Below are 14,600 nucleotides of genomic sequence, written 5' to 3'. Positions count from 1 at the left end.
TTCCACATCCCTGCCAATATCTGTTATTTTTTCATCTTTCTGACAGGAGCTATTCTAACAGGTGTCAGATGATATCTCATTATGGTTTTGATTTGCATTTCTCTGGGAGTCAGTGATGCCAAGCGCCTTTTCATACACCCGTTGGCCGTTTACATGCTTTCTTTTGAAAGATGTCTAATTAGGTCCATTGCCCGTTTTTATCAGGTTATTTTGGGCTTTTTGCTATTTAATTATATCAGCTCCTTAAATATTTGGGGTATTAAGCCCTTATCCAATAGATGGTCTATAAATAAGTTCTTCCATTCTGTTTCACTCTGTTGATTGTTTCCTTTGCTGTAAAGAAGCATTTCACTTTGATGCGATCCCCATTTTTCCATTTTTGCTTTTGTCGCTTGTACTTTTAGTATTTTATACAAAAACTCGTTGCCTAGGTCAGTGTTAATAAGCTTTCTTTTTATGTTTTCTTCTACTCGCTTTACACTTTTATGTCTTACTGTTAATTCTTTAATCCATCTTGAATTGATTTTTTTTGCAAAGGGAGTGAGATAAAGGTCAAATTTCATTTTTCTACATGTGAATATCTTGTTTTCCTAACCTCATATATTGAAGAGACTATTCTTACCCACTTTTGTAAAATCAGCTGGCTGTAAATGTGTGGTTTTGCTTCTGAGCAAAAGGGCTTTAAATACTTCCATTCCACAAATGAGCAAATTGAGAAATTAAGTAACTTGCCCAGTGTCACACAATCATTACAAATCCGAGTATATTTGAATCCAAATCTTGTATTCCTTTGATTAGTCAACAATGAATTCTCAACTGAAAGGATTATATGATTTCTAAAGGTGCCTCACTGAAAACTACAGGCATGTTGAGTCAGAGGGAGAATACGGTTGAATGTTTTGTATCTGACATTTTAAAAAAAAAACAGCACTGGTAATTGTTTTCATCTTCTTCCTGCTTCTTAAGGAATCATAGAAACACATGTGAACTGGGGGTGGTTTTGTTTTGTACATTGCAGCAATTACTCATTTTTTGGGACGCACTCGATGCCAACTGGATTTGGATCCACTGGGCTTTGTCGAGCACAGGTGCTTATACACTGATTCAAGTTTGGGTTGGCAAAGTAAATGTTCAATATGGAGGTTTACATCTCTAAATATGTGTGGAATGTGTATTGAGAACTACAAGACACAACAGGGGTATGAGGAGATTTTTCTCTCTGTTGAATAGAGATCTACAAAGTCAAACCGTTTTTGTTCATTTCCAGGGCTTAGGTCCTTAGTCTTTCTTCCCTGCAATGCTACAATAGCTTCCCAAATATATGCCCTGCCTCAGGCCTCCAACCCTTAAGTCTTCCACAGACTCACTAGAGTGTGGTCCTTAAAAATAGTTCTGCTAGTCACTTTCCTGCTTACAAAACCATTGTCAATTTCCATTGCTCAAAAAATAAAATTAGCTAGGCATTAAAAATAGGGCTGGGAGTGTTGCTTGGAGGTAGAATGCCCTGGGTTTCAATCCCCAGTACTGCAAAAATTAATTAATTAATTAATTAATTAAAATACCATTACATGGCACTCAAAACATTTAGTTATCAGGTATTAATTTGTCATTCCATTTTCTTTCCTCCCTCCGTTAGTACCCTGAGCTCTATGCATACTGACCTCAGCATCCCACACCCTGGATTTCACAGCTCCGAGTCTCTGCATGGACGGCTTACTTTTCCTCGAAACACGCTCCTATCCTTCTTCACCCAGAAAACTTTTACTCATTATTTAAGACCCTGCTTAAAAGTTGCCTCCCTGACTTTGTCTGACTTTTCCAGTGAATATTATTTGCTCCTTTTTTAACCTGGGATCCTATAATCCTGCATCTCATAGATTATCATGAATTGTTTTACATGTCTATATTCCCCACTTGATTCCTTTAGGAAAATAATAATAATAATATGTATTTTTCAAAGTCTATGCAAAGAAAGTCCTCAATAATTGTTTATGAAATGAATATCTCTATCATGGTTGCTAACTTAAACCACCAGAAGTTGACAGATACAAACTCCAAAACTGAAATTAAAATGGCCTGCTGTGAATAAAGTTAGTCCTAATCAAGTGGTAATGACAGTCAATATTTATGAAAATAATACAACCCCCAAACTGTATGTGAAGAGCACCTAAAATATAGTTATGGTGACCCAGATATATACCTCAGAAGGAATTAACTGTATTAGAACTTCTTTAATAATGCTTATTTGGTTTTTCTTATGATAAGATTAGCTAGCATAGAACTTATGATAAAATTAAAATAGATGCATAGATGAGTAAAAAGAGGAAATTAAAATTCTTCATAATCCAACCATCTAGTACACATTACTGTTAACATGTTGTATCTCCTTTCACACAAGAAATTGTAAACATTTTTTTGGTTTAACAGTGCATTTTGCGTATTTTCCATGTAATTCGTTTTTTTCCAAATCATGATTATGTATCAGTCTGTTATATGTGTGCATACACAATAAGTTGACCTACTTCTGTTCTTGAACATCAAGGTTGCTTCTGAATTTTTAATAATATTAATAGTGCTAAAGAATATCCTTGGAACTACCAATACCTCGTTCTAGAAGGCCTTCTAGAACACTGTGCTAATTTCCCAATAACTAGACAAATATAAGCACATCTGTTTCTCTAAACCTCTTGGTAACTACAAGCATTTAGATTATTATTATTATTAACTAGAAAGTGGCAAAACTAATCAAATTATCATATTTCGTATCTTAAAAAATCATGCATATTCTGGATAGAGAGGGGAATTAAGTCACCAGTAAAGAATATGTTCATAGATAAAATCTCAGGAACCTAAGGATTCTCTTTATAGAGCAGGTACTGTCTTCTCATGAAGACAGATCCATCAAGTTCATAGTGTTTGATGGCTCTCAAGATCATCCTCTTGCCTGCCTCTGAGTCCTTGCTTACCTGGCTATTTCTGGCTTTGCTATAGTTTGTATCATATGTATAGCCACAAAAGTCCATGTGGCAAGAATTTGCTCCCTAAGTCTGTGCTATTGAGAGGGGATGGACCCTTTAGGAGGTGAGACCTAGTGGGAGGTCTTCATGTCCCTGAGGGGATTGTGGGACCCTTCTCTCTCCTCTTTGTTTCTCTTTCATTCTCCAGTCACAAAGTGAGCAGTTTGGCGCAGCCACATTCTCCATCATGAAGTGCTGCCTCACCAAAGGCCCAAAGCAATAATGCAAACCAATCATGGACTAGAACCCTGCAACTATGATCCAGAATAAATCTTCTTTCTGTATAAGTTTATTATCTTAGGTACTTTGTTACCTAAGATAACTAACAGACATGTAGATGACTGTTAACAGACATGTAGGGAAAGTAGAGCTTTTGACTAAGAAGAGCCTAATGCTCAATGATAGCTCTCATTATCAATTGTCACTGTGATCTATATATCAGTCACTTGTGATAAATATACTAATATGAGTTGAGTGCCAGTGAATGTATTACCTCTGACAAAGAATTCACAAGACCATAATTAGAGGTCAAATCCTTAAGTAGTTCCCAAAGTTGTACCCCAACACCAATACCTATCTAGACTTGTTTGAAGTTTGTTGTTTTGTTTATGGACTTCTGTAATAGTTTGGATTTAGAATGTCCCCTTAGGTAACAATGTGGAGGTAGGGCTTGGTTACCAACAGGGGTCCCTAGGGTGTGGCCTTGGGGATTACAGAACCTTCTTCCTTCCCTGCCCACTCTTTCTTCCTTCCAGCCTCTATGATGTGAGAAGAGAGCCTGTGTGTTCTACCTCTCTCTGCTTGTTGCCACCATGCCCTGAGCTCCAGATCCTGACAAGACATGGACTGAACCCATAATCTCCAAAAATCTGTGAGCAAATAAATCTTCCTTCCTTTAAGTTGTGTGGTCAGTCCTTTAGACTATAGCAATGAGAATGTTGACCAAAATAACTTCTAAAACTCTTCCATGGAAAAACTGATTTGGGAGGTCTGGGATAGGATCTAGGAATTAGTATTGTTCAAGGTTCTAGAGCTGATTCTGATATAAGCTGGAGATTGAGAAACAGACCTAGAGAGTGCTGCCTAACTAGAGTCTCTGTCCTCCAGTGGCTGGCCTAAGAGATCATCTGGCTCTCTCCAAATAAAGGCCTTTGTTTCTCTCTGTGTAGTCCTCAAATAGCACCAGGTAAAACAGAGGGTGATAACAACTAGTGTATCAATTCCTTACTATGTTTGTAGCACTTTTCACAGATTATCTCATTCTATCTTCAGAATTTTTTCATAAGTCCCAAGGCTCAATTTCCTTGTCTGAAAAATAGGCTAATATCAAGCACTTACAGAAAAAAAAAAGTAACTATTCTGACTAGTAGTACTATTTTAGAGCTAATATCAAGCACTTATATAGACAAATAACTATTATGACTACTAAGATCATTTTAGAGCTTTGACTCTTCATTATAACTCTAGCTGTTATGAGATACACTATAAAGAGAACATCATGGGAAATGGTTCTGGTGGACTTTCTTCCAAATGGGTCACATTCAGATGTTGAATTTGAAAAGCAGAGGACTTCTGGGAAGATGGCGACCGAGAAAAGCGGAGCTTAAGAGCCCCGCTAACAACCAATCTCCATTACCACAAAATCAGCGCCTTTCATAGCCAGAAAACACCATCACCAGAGAAACAAAAAAATCACCAGGCACCAGAGAGAAAGCGGACTGAGAACAGAGCTCAGAGCCACAGCGGAGATACACCGGCCTTACGCCCGAGGACACGGCAGCAGTGCCATACTGCCGGCGGCAGCGGCGAATTCACCAGACGGCTACAGCAAGCCGAGGTGAGCCGCTGCGGAACAGCCAGGCGGGATCTTTCAGCGCAGGGAGCATCTAAAGCTCCCAGTGGCTGAGCTCAGCACACGCTGCAGGGACTCAGAGTGGAACTCAAAACCAAGAAGAAATACGCCAGCCTCACAGCCGAGTGCATAGCAGCGGCGCCATATTGCCACCGGCAGCAGCAGCAGAGAATTCACCGAGTCCAGTACAGCTACATCTGCGAACTCAAGAACAGTGAGTCAAATTGCAGGCCACAGAGGAGAAATCCCAGTACTGTAATCCCTGGGACTTGACCCAGTGGGGGAGTGGCGGGGGCAGAGATATCACACCATAGGAGAACGTGCAACCTGGCACCCCCCCATAGTCTAAAACAGCCTCTATCGACTCCCTGAGTCGGAGACTCTGTGCTACAACCCAGTAAAGGAGTAGTGGGGTCTGAGATACGACAGACTCGAGATCCAGAGCACCTTAAGTGAAGTCATACTCACCCAAGGGAAGAACCCAGAGAAGGCACAAACTTCCGAAATCATGGGAAAGAGGAATAGCACTGGAGCATCTTCTAGCTTTGTTCTTTTTCAAGATCGTTTTGGGTATCTAGAGTCCATAATCCATATTAGGATAGATCTTTTTTTTCTGCAAAATAAATATACAAATATATGATAGTTTCACCTAAAAAATAGAAAAAAGTATTCTCTGGTAAGAAAGAAAGCAAAAAGAAATATTGAAATGTTATCTTTAAGTCATCAAAAGCTTGGTATCAGACAAATGAAACTGTTATGTGAAATTATCATTTTTAATTTTGGATAAATTGCTATAATACTAGATGTCAACCACTAAGCCAAGCATGGGAAGGAGGGATGGGGAGAGAATGAGGTGGGGATCGGGTGGGGGCTGACTGGGTGATGTGTGCATATATGTCTACAAAAGTTTGTATCCCACTATGATGTATGAATACAGTGCACCAATAAAAAAAAAAAAAGCAGCTGCAGGACCTGCAGCAACTTTGGGAAACTGATCCATATGATGAAACCTATTGTTAAAAAATTTCCTCCTCCCAGACCTTTCCCTTCCCTCTGTTTTGTTCTATAAGTCTCCTGTGGATTCTGAGAAAACTCCTGTCACTGAAGCTCCTGACTGATTTTCTAATGGCCAAAGCCATGCCATCATCTCTGAGGGTAGGACTTGGTTGTAGAATTTCCAAACCCATCCAAGGCCAGCTGCGCTCTGCTGAGAACAGGGTAAGCCCAGTCAAGGCCTAATATCCAGTTATAACTACAATTTCAAGCCAGACTGCTCATGGCATCAGAGAGAAAGAGAAAAAATTCAGAATGAACCCCTGAGTTAGGTCCTAATCAAGAAATAGGCTCCTAGACTCTTGAAAAGGTGGGGATTTCAGAATGGAAAGCAATAAGAAACAGCAATTCAGCAAGCAGAGATGTTGCACATCACCTGAGTTCCACAGAGCAACCTTGTTACAGTAACTCAAAGAGTAAGAAGATGGCCTGAAGATACCTCTCCAATAATGACCACAGTGGACTCCACTGATCTTGCCTGTAGAAAGGCAAGGTCTTCTTTGGCACTAGAGTGGAGCTAGAACCACTTCATACATTCCAGTCAGCAAGCAGGGGACCCTGAAAGCCTCACCCAGTATACCCCCAAGCACTGAAAGGACCAGAGCACCAGATGTGTGGGGTGGTATGGGGTTGGGGGTGACTACCCTCCCATCCTGTACAACTTGTTCATCCCCAGAGCCAGGTCAGGATGGGAGCAGACCTTATGTTCTTCAGAATCACCCTTGACTCAGTCCTGGCTACCAAGGGTCTCAGAAGCCTTACAGAGAAGGAGGATCTAAGAGCACAAGCTGGCCACCTGGAATGGCCAGCACAGTCATGGGGGGCACACCCCAGGCACAAGAGAGTGCCATGCCTGCAGGGAGAGAGTGTGCTGCCCCCAGTTTTCCCCCTCTGCCATCCTGCTCACTGATCCATGCCGATGAAAGTGCTGCCTCCTCTTAAAGCCCTGAGTCCCTCCTTTGCCCTCTGGAAGCCCAGGAAAGCACGAGGATTAAAGCAGAGCCCGAGGACGGAGAAAGATGGAGGATCAGTGTCAAGCTGCAGGGAGATTTACAAGCAAGGGGAGAAATGTCGATGAAATATCTGCTCCCAGTAGGCAGAAATGAGCACACTGCTGTCAGTGACTAAGGGCAGCTGTAAACATACTTATAAAACACAGATCATTTTGAGTTTGTTTTTTTCTGTTTCAACAAAGAGAAAATATATTTGGACATTTTTTTTCTCTCATTCGCTCTTTCTGGACGTAGCATTAGCTGGCTTCCTCCACAATAAGCCCCCAAATAGAACAAGTGCGTGCGAGGTGGGAGCATCGAGGACAGCCCAAAACCAAAATTAGAACCAAGTCCTGGGAGGCAGCAGAATCCTGGATTTTTCACAAAATCTGCTCTCCAAATCTGGCTCCCAAAGCACTGCTCTTTTGCTAAACTGGCAACGGTTGCCACTGAGAACCTCCATTGTATCTCACACTTGTCAATCTGGGCTCCTTGGCAATGATTCAACCTGTTTTGAAACTGGGGCTTGTTGCTCCCTCCTCTCCCATTAAACATCCTCCAGCAGTCCTCCCTGGTTCCTTGTTTACCTCTCGTTCTCTGTTGTCACATTTTTAGGAGGCCACAGGGGGAAAAGAAGGCCAGGAAAATGTTGCTTTTATTTCACAACTATGAGTGATGTGAAGCCTACCAGACTTGGGAAAGACAGGGCAAAGTAGCTGACGTGGCCGATTTGGAGGAGTAACTGGTCAGTCAGGGGCAGATCAGCTGAGCTGCAGTGCGCTCAGACCTCCTTTCTGTGCTCAGTGATGCTCTGCATCCATTTTGCAAACAGTGACTCTTGTCTTTCAAGACAGACCCTATATGTGAAACCATTTTTCTTGCTCTGTTGATGTCAGCAGCCAGGGTCCTTTAAACGAAGGTGACTCTGATGGGATGAAGTGTGTGCCCCAGAATTGGGCATGATTGAATTTGTTCAGCTCAGCAAATCCAGGACCCTCAGCAGCAGCCAGGGATTCTGCCCCAGAAGATAACCCAGACCAATAGAAAGATGCCGGTGATGAATAAAGTGCTGGGAGGGCACTTAGTATTCATTGACTCATATTTTATTAAGTGGACCCAGGGCTAACTATTGATACACAGCTGTCTGTCCAGTGGCCAGTTCATCCACTCAAGTGAGAGGCCATGCTGAGCACTGAGATTACTTCCAGCACAACTGCGTTATGTACATAATATATCTTATTTAATCCTGTTTAAACCGTTTATTTTGATCCTCTTATTATAGAAAAGGAAATTTGGGGCTCAGAGAAATTTAGGGACATGGGGACCTAGAATTTGAATCTGTGCCACTGGGCTGGAGTCCTTAGTTCTTCCTATTACTCCAAAGCTCCTCTAGACTTCTACCTGTGCAAACACTGGGTAGACTTTGGACTCTAGATCTTGGAATTAGAGGGCAATCTCATTAGATAATCTGTTAACACACAAACAGCAAAGATGCAAGCATTAATGAAGAGACACACATAACTTGTTTAGTATACTTTTATTGGTGCGTTACAGCTCTACATCCTGCTGAGGTTCCGTGATACAAACGTCCATGCTCACTGCACTTTGTGTATTTCCGGGGTCCACCCTGCTCCCCTCCCCGGTGTGTGAGATTGTTGGCAAAACCTCCATATATGGACATAACATCCTTTGAGCTGTTCTCTTAGTCAGTTCTCCTTTTTCCCCTCCCCATGACCCCTCCTGCTCCACTTTCATTATTATACTTTCTTTCCTCATTTATCTCAAGTCCATTTTGTCTATTTTTCTCTCTAGTTTCCACATAGGAGAGAAAACATGTGACCCTTGACTTTCTGAGACTGGCTGATCTCACTTAGCATAATAATCTGTTATGTGAATTAGCAATGTAAGTTTTTTAGAGGGTTTTGTTTTTTTTGTTTTTGTTTTTTTTGTGTGTGTTTTTGTTTGTTTGTTTGTTTTTGGTACTGGGGATGAACCCAGGGGCATTGTACCTCCGAGCTACACCTCAAGCCCAATTTTTTAGTCTTTTTATTTATTTATTGTGGGTCTGGGGATGGAACCCAGAGGCATTTGACCTCTGAGCTACACTCCCGGCCAAATTTTTTATTCTTTATTTTGAAACAGGGTCTCACTGAGTTGCAGAGGGCCTCATTAAGTAGCTGAGGCTGTCCTCGAACCGCGATCCTCTGGTCTCAGCCTCCCAAATGCTAGGATTATAAGCGTGCACCACCACGCCCGGCCTAGTCTTTTTATTTTGAAACAGGGTCTCCCTGAGTTGCAAAGGGTCTTGCTAAGTAGCTGAGGCTGTCCGTGAACCACTATCCTACGTTTTCAGCCTCCTGAATGCTGGGATTACAAGAGTACACCACCACGCCTGGCTACAGTTTTCAGTAATTTTAAAACAATTATAAAGTTGCCAGGCCTGGTGGCACACACCTGCAATTCCAGTACTTGGGAGGCTAAGATAGGAGGAGCAAAGGTTTGAGGCCAGCCTCAGCAACTTAGAAAGGCCTTTAGCAACTTAGCAAAACTTTGTTTCTAAATAAAACATAAAATATGGCTGGGGGTGTAGCTCAGAAGTAGAATGCTCCTGAGTTCAATCTTCAGTACCATAAATAAATAAGTAAATAAGGGGAAGATAATTTTAAACTACTTAGTAAATTTAGAATTTTTAAAAATAAAAAACACAATACATAATTGGGAGTAATAATGTGCTAAAATAGTGACCTAACATGCATATCTGAGGATGAATTCATAATGCTAGAGTAAAAAAATGGCCTGAGAATATTGTCGAAATGAGCCATGAGGAGGTAGGTATACTGAAACACATGCAAATGTGCCCCCTAATCCAGACTCTATGCCACTTAATTTAAAAAAACATCATGAACTAGAGTTTATCACCCAGAAACTCCCCAAAGTAAAATGTCACATATATACAGAAAAATAAGTGGGCATTCTGGTAGAGGGGTCTCTGGAGCAAATGTAGAAACTGAAAAGCATCTAAGTGATGGTTTGGAATCTGTTTAAAAGTTCAGATACTCAATATATCATTAGAGAATTTTATGCCAAAAAGAGAATATTATAAATATATTTGGCCAACAGGGTCCATGTATTAAAATGATTTGAGTTCCAAAAGCAGTTGTTATTATTGCTATTATAAGCAATTATCTTTATTAGAATGCATATACGCATGTATGTACGTTGCTATATACTGATATTAGTAATAGTCCTTTAGAGTGTGTATTGTATATATGTGCATATAAGTTTTGTACATATATATATATTTTGTACATATATATATTGTGTATATTTACATATAGCCAGGTATGGTGGCACATGATTGTAATCTCAATGCTTAGGAAGCTGAGACAGAAAGATCCCAGATTTACAGCCAGCCTCAGCAACCTAGTAAGGCCCTCTACAATTTAGTGAGACCTTGTTTTAAAATAAAAAATAAAATAGGGCTGTGGGTGTGTGTGTATATGTGTATATGTATATAAATATACTACATATAATATATATACATATGTATATAACTTTTTGATACTGGGGATTGAACCCAGGAGCATTCTACCTCTGAGTTTAATATATATATATGTATATATATATATATATATATATATATATATACATAATTATAAATACATTACAAATATAGATAAATACTCAAATGTGTTTTTGCAGGTGCTCAATTTTAGATATTTAACAAGCATTTCATTTTATTTATTTCTTTATTTTGCAATACTGAGGATAGACCCCATGGGCATTCTACCTCCGAGTGACACCCACAACCCTATTTTTTATTCTTTATTTTGAGGCAGGGTCGCACTAAGTTGCAAAGACCTCACTAAGTAGCTGAAGCAGTCCACAAATCCCAATCCTCCGGTCTCAGCCTCCCGAATGCTGGTATTACAAGCATGTGCCGCCATGCCCGGCTGCATTTCATTTTAAAATGAAAGTACAGTATACAGATAAGTTGGCCTTCAATAGCCGAAATTAGTTCTGACATTTTTTATACAAAGTAGAACTCTCCAATAGTCTTGTTTATGAAACCAGAGGTAACATTCAAGAAAACAAATCAAAGGCAGCAATTTACAGTGGTTCAACATATTTAGTGTGGATGTTGCTATTCTGAGCATTTATCATATTACTACTTTTAAGCTGTCTGAAATTTTCTCCTAAGAACTGGAGATATTTAATCAGGATTTTTAATCTCCTGAGCATCTTTAAAGCACCATACAGAAATGTAATGGCGATGATAAGCTTAAAAACCGCTATCAGCAATGAGGATTACTATAATATTAATTGAAGTTCTATTCCTGCAGCTTAATGCAGTTCTAGAGGAAAAAAGTAATGACCAAAGTCAGACCAAAAGAAGAAAATAAATCATTACTTGGTAAAAAAAAAAAATTATTTCATTAGCCAGATAAAAAGAGGCTAAAAGAATATACTTATCTCTTGCCAGAGGGAGCCTTTTTGGCCTGCTCACATTCTAATCTAAATTCTGTCCTTACCTGTATATGAGGGATCCCAGTAAGGTTTGGGCAACACATGGTCACTAGTTAATGATGTAGAGAGGACAGATCAGCCCTACTGTGTTTGTGTGTTACTTGTCTCTGGTTAGTAAAGAGCAGCTGCCTCTAGGAGTTGCAGTCATGCCTCGTCATCCTTAATAGATTGATGTTTTCTTCATATGTTGATGCTTTCATGTGTCTTTGTTTTCTTGTCCTCTAAGCAGGAGTAGAAGTTGATGTTTTTTCTAGCCGTATTACAGGTCCAGAAACCTTGGAATATTGCATTTTCAATGGGCAGTACACCAGGGACAGTATTGCAAATCAGTTAGACATATTTCATATTTCAAATTAAGTTACCTGATTTCCAACATGTCTTCTGCCCTGGAAGAATGATACATTTATCTTGATTGTGTGGCAGAAATTGGGCTGACTGCGGTGGAAGACTGTTCTCTGAGTCTAAAGAATTAATCTGTCTTAGCAACTACTTTATATTCCAGCCCCAGAGCAGAAGGGCCTGCTCCTGTCTGCCCTATATTATACAGGAGTGTTTCAGATTTTATTGTATTTACACAAACATAAAACTGTGGAAGGTGCATATAAATTGTTAAATGTCTTTCTCAAACTGCTGTGAAGCTTGAGGAATGGTGGGTGGGGCTAAAGCTGTGGATAAACTGATTAAAAATATATATCAATCTGTCTTTACATTACCATCATATTGAAATGTTAGCTTGAAATCCATCACATTGGTCTCCTGAGGGTTATGTCTGGGTGCACAAGAAGCAATAACTTTACACTTTATATTCTGTCTCAGAAATCTCAGAAATCTGGGACATAATAAAAATTACAAGTATGTTAAAGTGAGAAAATTGCATAAATGGTTGCAGACCATGACCAAGCCTCCTCTCATACAGCAAAAGGTTATATTAAAATGTATCTGCGAGCTTGCTCCTTTGGTTAGAATAGGAGATGAATATTTCATTAAATGGCCAAGTCATACCTATGGAGGCCTACTATGCACAAAACACTATGCAAGGCACTGGGGAAAGCAATCATGAAGAACACCTGACCTTGTCCACAGACTCTAAATGGATAGACTAAAACCAATTTATTTTGGAGTTCCCTAAACAAGTTGCTTTATTGAACTAAATGACTATTCACCAAATGAATTTCAAAGACCTGGCAATCTGAATGTGCCACATTTCATGGTAATGCAAACAATGTTCTATTGTCATGTTAATTATCTTAGAAAAATTAGTTTGGGGGCTTCCATTTGTGATTGATTTTATGTGGCATATAGTTACTTTAATTTTTTTTTTACTCTTAAAGTGTATGAGGATTTAGGAACAACTCATCATAAAGAAGTATTCTTGTATTCCAATCATCTTCAGTACTTCCTCTGACTCAAGCACACAGCTTTATAAAAAGTAAGTTATTTGCTTAGTAGTTTCTCAATATCCTGGGCTGATAATGTAGCCAGACCATTTATGAAGCACTAAAGTACTCAGGTGTACTTCAAACACTCTCAGATTACAAATTTCAACATGAGCATCCAAAATATTCTCATTAGTTGGCACCTTTGATTTTATTCTTCATGCTGAGGTAGAGCCAGAGCCCTTCTGCTTCAGGATTAGGAGTAATTGAGTTTGGGCCCATTTGTTTAGAAATTAACTTTAAAATGGGGTGTCGGGAGTACTTAGAGATGCATTATCTCCCAAAGCTATGCAGCCAGTGTTATCTGGGCTCACAGGGGCACTTATATCCATTAATAATATGCATTGCCTCAGCACATTCAGCTCCTACATCTCTTAGATACTGGCACTTACGAATTAAATCTCTCCTTCCCAGTTTTGCCATTTTGTTTTACTAAGTTCAGGAAGGCAGTGGTCATTGTGCCTGCCTCTGAAGCCTGCAGTCCTGCTAGGGTCTAACCTGAAAGTCAAACTCTTCAACATAGCAATTGGCAGTCGGCCATACACACAATGCAGAAAATACCCGCTGGTGCCCACACGGGGACTGACAGTGGTGGAAATCCAGGCAGCTCGGTGTTGGTTAGGCAATGGAACTGTGGTTCGGGAGAGTAGGCCTTGAATAGCAGCATGCAACCTGCACTTGCTGATCCAAGTAGCAGGGCTGTCTCACAGGGAGACTCCTGGTAGGGACTAGTCTAGTTCTAAAAGGAAAATGAAGCAGAAAGTGTTTTAAGGACTAGACAGTTAAGACAAATGGCAGGGCAGAGGACAACTTACTGGGCATGCAGATACCATAGGGCTTACATTAGTATATCAGAATCAGGGTTCATAACCTATTCCAGGTTCTATAAAGTTGGTGTGGTTGAGGCTGCTCCCCACTGGAATAGGTTCAAGAATCCACAGCATTGATCTTGTCAAGTTGTAGAGGCTCCAGTGTGGAGGTTAAGGGAGGCAGAGCTTGGCATGCACACTCCAGCAGAGGGCACTTGTGGCAGCACCCACAGGGTAGAATTTCATGCCCTGCCTAGGGACTCCCAAGGCCCCAGAACACCACACAGGAACTTAGGGCCCCAAAGGGTCTAGAAGAAATTATGCAAGGTGGCACATGGCTGTAATCCCGGCACTTGGGAGGCTGAGACAGGAGGAACATAGGTTTAAGGCCAGCCTCAGCGATGTAGAGAGATCTTTCGCAGCTTAGCGAGACCCCGTTTCAAAATAAAATATAAACATGGCTGGAAATGTAGCTCAGAGGTAGAATACCCTTGGTCAATTACCATTGCCCTACCCCCTAAGTAAAAAGAGGAAAGAAATTTATAGGCAGGGAATGACTAATAAATCAGGAAGCTGGGTAAAAGCTTGTAAGAGTAAAAAGGCAAGGAAAGGTAAAAGGAAGGTGAACATAGATCGAGGCAGAGAAGTCAGCTAATGTAAAGGCAGACAGACCATAGGAAGCCAGGGCTGGGGCCATCCAGAGAGGTCAGCTAAGATGGAATGTCCCAGACACCGTATAAAACAGAGGACATGTTCATTTTATATTCTCAGCGCACAGCAAGTATAGGTGTTGTGGAAAGGGAAGAAAGGAAGACTAGAGATGGGGAAGAAGGGGAAATCATCAAATGAATGAGTGGATTTATTTATTTATTCATTCATTCATTCATTTATTGCCTTGCTGAGGATGAAACCCA

The sequence above is a fragment of the Muscardinus avellanarius genome (genome assembly GCF_963383645.1).
Source record: "Muscardinus avellanarius genome assembly, chromosome: 3".
Taxonomy (NCBI): domain Eukaryota; kingdom Metazoa; phylum Chordata; class Mammalia; order Rodentia; family Gliridae; genus Muscardinus; species Muscardinus avellanarius.
Note: the sequence above shows the minus strand (reverse complement) of the source record.